The sequence below is a fragment of the Papilio polytes genome, unplaced genomic scaffold (genome assembly GCF_000836215.1).
Source record: "Papilio polytes unplaced genomic scaffold, Ppol_1.0 DF822067.1, whole genome shotgun sequence".
In the NCBI taxonomy this organism is placed as follows: Eukaryota; Metazoa; Arthropoda; class Insecta; order Lepidoptera; family Papilionidae; genus Papilio; species Papilio polytes.
Genome location: NW_013527137.1, coordinates 2568462 through 2577066, shown reverse-complemented (window position 1 = coordinate 2577066; position 8605 = coordinate 2568462).

Below are 8605 nucleotides of genomic sequence, written 5' to 3'. Positions count from 1 at the left end.
GAGTCTATTTTCGATGCGTTTGATTTTTATTTTGAATGAGATATCTATGGGTTATGTACCTATAACTATAAACGTAGGTACATTTATCAAAAAACCGTGTAGTGAATTTACATTTTTAATATTTACTTTTAGATAAATCATAATAAATCCGTTTGGCAGTAAGCAGAGCGACGTTTTACGACCGACCTTTGATCTCGCCGACTTTGGCCACTCTTCGAGTCCTTTGAGTGTTGATTGAGAGTGTTACTTTGTTTGCATACGAAAGTGTCCAACTTATCGAAACTTTTCTCTTTGGAAAAAAGGTTAAATCTTCATACTCATGTATTTTATTTATTAAAATTTTGCAGTGCTAAGTGTGCTTATTTCAACTTTTGATTATTCTTTCTCTTTGTAAATTATACATAGATTTTAAAATATGCATAGACAAGAATACGAATCAAATTAGAATCAGAATCAAAGAAATAATCTAATCCGTTGTAATTACATTCATCTCTTGTAATCATAGAATTTCTGATGCAAGAGAAAAATTTATTACATAGCCGTTACATTCGTATTAAAGTCACTTTAGTTGGATTTAGGAGAAATAAAACGGCAGTAGAATTTAATTAACTTCCGAATGAGAACAGTCTTATTTGACTCCGATGCGCAATTCATTATTGCGAAATTTTTTCAAGTGATATTTACGGTTATTACATACTAACTTTCACTATTCATGTGGAGTTAAAAAAAATTAGTAACCGATCTGTTCCTCTAAACTATCCTCTACATCTATGCCTAACTTCATCGAGAACGGTTCAGCAGTTTAGTCTACAAGGTCTAACAAATATCAATATAAACTTTCGCATTTATAATATTAATAAGATTGGTAATTTTTCTTCATGGTTTACTGCTGTTCCCAGAGGCATTATTATTAAATCTATACTATTTTAATAAAGCGTAAACACACACTTCTTTGTTGCCTAAGATCTCAGCAAGTACAGCATATTTTTGAATAATTATTTTTTAATAAAAAACCCTACACTTACGTCAGGCTTTAGGCTATATATTTTCACGCCATTAAACTTAGGGGGTAAATATTTTGATAAAAGCGCTAATGTGGGAAAGAGACAACAACAAGAAGCAAGATTGCCATAGTAAGGTAATTGGTATTTTGACATTTGAAATTGAGAATTTGATAAATGTAAACAATAAAATAAAGATTTTATGATTTCATGCGGGTGAAGCCGCACGGGAACAGCTAGTCATTACTAAAACAGTAATTTTAATTAACTGTCTCTTACTAAATATGTATTACAATAAAATTATATTTATTTTATGAGAACGAAAAACATGCCTTCTCAAACACAGTATTATCATAATTGATTGCTTGAAAGGGACTTGTCGTTCTTTTTGTGAAATTTACAGAAACTTAAACTTGTAAAAAAAATACATCCGTAGTGTATTTTTACCTCGTAATATTCGCGATAAATTTTTATTACAATCGGTTAAAGCGGGAAAAGATAGTGTTAAAAGTACGTGAAAAATGCAATCGGATATAGAGATTCTATCTTAATCCGTTTTTACGACATCCGGGAGATTACGCCACAAACGGTGGCTTTAAATGCATATGTATGTGTAAAGCTTATATGTCTAAACTAATATTATAAAGAGGAAAGATGTGTTTGATCCACCTAAAAAATACTTGACCGATTTTAGAAATACTTTCACCATTAGGAAGGTAATTTATCTGTGAGTAAAATAAGCTAATATATTTTTTATAATTTCACGCGGACAAAGTCAAAAGCAATATGTAGTTATAAATAAACTACAAATGTTTTAAATCATATTTCTATACGATTCACATATGTATTTATTAACATAAATTAAACATGATAACATGGACAAAAAATATAAAAATAATTAGCATGTAATGTCTTTAAAATAAAAAAAATCAATCATAAATTAATAGACAAAAGTTCTATGGGATAAGAAAATGGCTCAATACTGAAACGAATTTCAAACACTACGCTTCGTCACTTACAAACTGTCAGACGTTAAACTTTTATGGAATTCGGAGTTGTTAGTTTCATATTTGGATATCGTTTGTCAGACGAAAGTTGTTTTATTCAAAGGTTTCATTATGTTATAGACAAGTCAATGTCCTGTTTCCTCACGTCCCTTTAAAATGTATGAAGCCAGTTTGTAGGAAAAGTTTTTGCTGTTTAAAAGCAGCTCCTAACGTAAGACCCACTGACCTACTTGTTCGATGTGAGCTGCACTCTGCACTCTTTGCAAAGAATATTGACCTGCCGATATTGTCGCTATCAAACAAAAACTGTTAATGATGTCAATAACTTCATCTTAGATCATTGTCTTCTTTAAGATATTAACTTCGAAGATTTATGATTAACTAGTTTTCGTCCCCGACTCTGTTCGCGTGGAATTAAAAAATGTAAATAGCCAATGTGTAATGACTACATTCTACATCTATGACAAATTATATCGAGATCCGTTTAGTCGTTTAGGTTACAAATTCTAACAAACATCCAAACTTTCTTATTTATAAATATTACTAACGTTATAGTATATTTTTCTCTTATCTCTCTATTAATTAAATTAATCTAATTGAGGGAAATACCAAAACTGTTGTCACTTGTTTCGAACCTATTAAAAATTCGTCACAACTTTAGGATAAGTAATCTATTAAAATTTTTATAACTGTAATACATTACTTGTTTTGATTCGTTAGTTTATAAAAAGGCAACATAAATTTCGATATGTCTACCTCCGATTCGTTATATTTTGATAAATTATTCATTATATAGATAGAAAACTTTATATAGCCACCATGATTTCGACAAACTCTTCAAATGAATTATATCAGAACATGTCCGGCGACCGCGCGTCAGCGACGCAACTACCAGCAAGCGCCCAATTAAACGTTAATTTTCTCTCTAACCATCTACTACTAATAGGGCACTGTGTAATTTCGTCATTTAGGCAACTGTACGTTTACCCTAGCGTATTGCTTCAACGGTTAGTATCTATAAGTATTTACTTTCACATCTAACGATATCGGTAAATCAATTCATTCGTTTCGTACAAACATTTTTATAAAATATTCAAGCACACTAGATTATTTTTGAAATGAGATTTACCCCGCAATCGTGTAGTACTCATGTAGAATATATTATATAAGTATGCAACTTTAGAAGGTAGATATTCTTTTGACTTTCCACTATGTAACGGATTCATAAAACTCGGAATGACGGCAGAGCATCCATCGTTTGGAAAAAGAATTTCACAAACGTTCAACTAGAATTTGGAATCCTATTGTTACGTTATGTCCTATGACTTAAATTGGAATGCTTTAGGCATACCTACACCGTTTCACCAATTTAAATTACGCTTTATACAGATTTAAGCCGTCAAATAAATTTCATTTCCAAGTCCGATAGTTGTGTTGAATGCAGTATTATTACAGGAAATCTCAATAAATATTATAGATACATAAATTTTTCATATTGTGTCTTTCCCATTGGGCTGAAAGGTCGATTAGCCCACCAGGAAACACGCCTTATGGTGTGTTAAGTGACTATTAGTTCGATTATTTTAGATATAACAAACTCTATCTGTATTGACAGATTCGTCTCTATTCGTTAAAGACCTTTCGTTGTTCTTGAATATAATGGGGTGGTATTGACACATGGAAATATTACTCTACGATCTATCAGTAAGTTCCGGCCTTAAACCACAGGTGAAATAATGTTATTAGAGGGACGATATTATGAAATACGTTCAATAGATCGTTAGGATCTGCTGTTTAAGTTATTTATTTTATAATGTTTTACGTAATAACTTACACATATTGCCGTCTCCTTAGTATTGTGGGATATCGTCATTAGATCCATTACCGGCAAGGAAACGCACATCAGAGGCGTAGTTACACCGGAGATCTGAGATGGCAACGTTATGCTTCCAATATAATCGAATATCCGGTTCCCTGCGAGATATAACTCTGTGGTAGGATTTTACGAGGCTGTTCTGTTGAATAATCAACATTATTACTGAGTCAATAAAGTGTTCATGATAATCTGCTTTTAATTACTTCTTTACCGTTGTTTACATACTTTTTTGTCACACATCTTTTTGTAGACTTTTGTCATTTGACAATTGCACATTTTTTTATAACTATTATTCGAAATGTGATAAACCAGCATCTTTTAACAGGTTTAAGTTCAATTAAAATTGCGCTGAATACACTCAAGTAAGTAGTATTACAGTCAAATAAGTAAAGTTTAAATGCTTATGTCGAACTATACATACAACAAAGTAAGTATAAAACGATATTAAAAATTCCAAGAAAAATGTAAGATGTTCCCTGAATTCTTTAGTAAACGACGAGTACCACAGAAATTCCGATGATTTTTAGTCTTCCTCAAAAGTATCTTTCCGAAAAGGACGGTTTCTTTGTTATTGTTACATTGAAATGTGTAATCTTTTATTGACTTAAACTAAAATTTAGAAAATAAATAATGTACTTCTTTAATAAAGTACTTCTCAAAAATATGTTGGCAGAATATTTTTACAAAAAAAAAACATTAAGAAAATTAATAAACGTAGTATGTATGTAAATTCAATACACAATATAAATGAACAATATTTATCTCAAATAAATCAAGAGTAATGAAGAGGGATCTTGTAATAAGCATCTAAATTAAACTTCTGAAGACAATAGAACTGGAATAAAACAAAGTTTGTCAATGTTCGTTTCCTCTCGAATGTTAATAACGGCCCCATTTACATGTAGATGTTCCGAATTCTCTTCCTACTTCGAATTTACATTGGTTTTTATGAAGTTAATTATATTGCAATTGACTCTATTTAGGACATAAATGTCGAAATACTCGCGAGGGCTTAATAGATATTGTAAGGAACTTGTTAAAAAAGCTTCGGTTCGAGTTTATTTCAATTAGTGTAATAAAATTTGATGTTATCAAGCTTAGAAACGGAGTTTTGTTTAGCAAATCTCGTAAAATTTGATATGTTATATAGGTTTTAATGAATGTAGTTATTAAGATTATAATTTCTATTAAGAAAAAAATATTACCACCAAAAATGCCTGCAAGTCTTTGTAGAAAAAATGTCGCAAATCGTTTTATGCGAATGTACCGGCGACAATAAAAGTATGAAACACTCCGCGCGCCAAGTAACCATCTCGTAAACATTTTTTGAAAGATTTAAAGCACAAGTTAAATTTATTATTCTGGCTTTCTAAATTTTATTTACATTAATAAAATGTTTGTATTTTAAAATCGAGTGATTATTTAACAAGTTGTTTTGGGTTGCCTATTAAATTTTAGGCATTATTAAAACTTTGTACTTTAAAGCAATAATAATAAAATCAGTAGCCGCTATTTTTAGGCTTTAAAAATCTACTTACATATTATTTGGGAATTAAAAAAGTCTAGAACTGAATTTCATTAAAACAAATGAAGGATGCAAGGAACAATGCACCCTTGTAGTTAGCAGAAGCTACTTAATTAGCTAGGAAATACCGCACCGAGACTAAATTGCCTGGCATCGAAGTGAAAACTTAATTTCTAACTTCATGAGTTGTAAACTTGGTGCAGTAGATGTAAATGTAATTAAATACAATATACCGGATAAAAACATACAAATTATGATATTAACATTAATATGTAGTTTTTGCGTCTTTGTAGCGTTTCTTAAGGATAAATATGATATTTTTTTAGTATAAGTTTCACTTTTAGTCTTTTTCAGAATAGCAAGATAATGTAAATATATAGGATGACATAGGCGTTGTTATATTTATAGGACAATACAAAACATTTTATAAGGATGAATATTTGGTTGATAATATCACAATAACGAAGTAATTTCTAGACCCTTAACTACAACTTATTAAGGCAAGTACAAAAAAATCAGGAGTAATCCCTTTTTGAACATTTTTATCTCAATTAAAACGGTTTTATCCATGAGATAAAATTTTCTGAGTGCTCGGCTAAATAAACTATTCAAGAGACGTTGATAAACCGCAATTCTGGAAGTTTGCCAGGATATTACTGTGGATTTTTAAGTGCATGCTAAAACTGTTGGGTGAATCGTAGTCCGTTTTAATTTGTCCATTTTGGCAGAAAGCATCGGAACTGCATATCATTTACGACACGAATGCAGATAATTCTTCAATATTAAGAGTGTTTGTGCATTTTAAGTATTCAAATGGTAGTTTTAACAACATTTCATATTCTTGTATCATATTTTAAGTCTCGTCTGTCGACTGTCTATTTTGCAATCATTTAAATCTTTCTTTTTTCTGTCTTAGAATATAATAATCTAAAATATATATAAATAAATATAAATAAAAATCTAAAAATAATAAAGAGTTTTTATGCGTATTTCGTTGCTTCATTATTAGTGTATTTCAGTTAAGTATTACACGCACATGTAGGGTAAGTCGAAGCAAGTATACAAGGCAATCAATCAGGGAGGAGAGACTAGATGTCGAGCGCAATTAATCAAGCTTGTTGATGCAGGCAATCCCTGACAACATTATCGTTAATCTCTCATCGATTTTACTTAGTTAATTCTTAAAAATGTTTCTCCCTAATATCATTTATACATAATGTACATGATACAAAAGTAAATCGTATTTTTGTATCAATTTAAAATTAGTTATAGAACATTTAAATTTAAGGTTTTTGTAAAGAAAATCAGTTATTTCGTGTCATCAAGTTTTCGTAGATCAGTTGATATTAATTCACATTCTCACGGATTTAAGTTTTAAACTTGAGAAGTTTATGTACCATATGACTACTATCATTTTTTAAATTTACAATAATAAAAGTGCACAAGAATATTTCTACAACAAACAGTTCTTAATTGTACAATCAATTTTTACATCCAAAAATAATTGGAATAAAGTTACAAAGCGTATGTATAAATGTATTAAGTTATTGACGATGTTTTAATAAAATTCTGGCATATAAATTTTAAATAAATCCGAAAGTCCAACAGAAATATTTGGAGCAAAGAGTTTTCATTTGGCCGAAATACAGTCGTGTGACTGAGCCAACCACTAAATTTTTAACTGTATTTCCGGTGTCCACATCGTAAAATGTTTAAACACAATTTTTAATATTTTAATTCAATTACGTTTATTGAATTTTAAGTTTCACCGCCGTTTTCTTTCTTGCATGTATTCAAATTAGGAAGTCGGAAAGAATACTTTTTCGCAGTCTTTAGATTTTAAACTTGGAATGAAGCTGTCCTCTAGACAGCACATTTGTCCTTCAGGTTAAAATCTTGAAGTTGTCAAAATTTCAAAAGTAAGTTATTGGAATTGAGTTCGTTTTTAATCCTTAATACGTATCCAATCTCATCACTTATAAAGAAATTTGAAGTAAATCTATTAAAGCTCTAAAACTAAATGCAGCCAATAGTTAAATTGTACGTAAATATTCTCGGGCACGAAATTACTTAAATTTGGTTATTAAATTTTTAAACTTCATAAAGAATGCGTAGTAAAAATTGTTTTCCGTTAAAGATAAGAGTTCCTAAAGTAAGACCTAGTGACCTATTTAGACGATGTAAGCTGCACTCTGCAGTCTTCGCGGAGATTATCGACCTGCCAATAATGTCGCTATCACACAAGAACCATTACCGTCTTTGCGTTTGTAAACTTATCGCATTTTATGGTTGGATTAAAGAAAGTCAGGCAGAAAATCTTTACAAATCATAAACGGTTATATTATTTACAACACTATTAATGTATGCTTGGTACTATATAGTTACTAGCTTTCGCCCGCGGCACCATACCCGTGGATGTGAAAAAAAAATCCAAGTAGCCTATGTGTTCTTCCAGACTATCCTTTTCATCTATAGCAAATTTCATAGAGATCCTTTCAGCAGTTTGGGTTACAAACTCTAACCACCATCCATACAACCATCTATACTAACGCAACTATACTATTAGCAAGATGTACAGTTTATAGTGCCAAAATCGTGAACTGAAAGAGAATATCCAAATAAAATTGTGTATTAAAATATATCTATAAAAATATTCCTGTTGGTTTTTTTTTTCGACTTCAACATAAGGTGGTATATACACATTGCAACTGAATTCTGTGATTATTAAAAAAGACACGTTTCAATACATAGTATTTGCTATGAAAGGAAAAATACGAATAGCAAAAAAAAGTTATGAAGGAAGGAAGCAGTACTATTTACGTAGTGAAATACGCATAACGAGGTTGCGTTCGATAATGTTGATATTTTATGAGTGTTTATTTAGAACAGTGGTTTTCGTCTGCTCAAATAAAATGTTAGTAGAAAATCATAAATTCTTCATCTGGTGCGGCGGCGGTCAGAAATTGCGCCCCCAATGACATTTCCGCTAGTGCGTGGCAGGTCTTTCTAGACCAACGAGCACTAAGATAGATTAAATTGCTATAAATTTGTGGAAACATAATGTATACATTTTATGTAATTTAATGTATACACCTGAGATAATCGTGTCGCACTAGCAAGAGTTCCTGCCGCCGAGTTTCGTCATCGGACGACACGACAGACCGCCAGGTACCATCCTCACCATGTTGATGGCTGG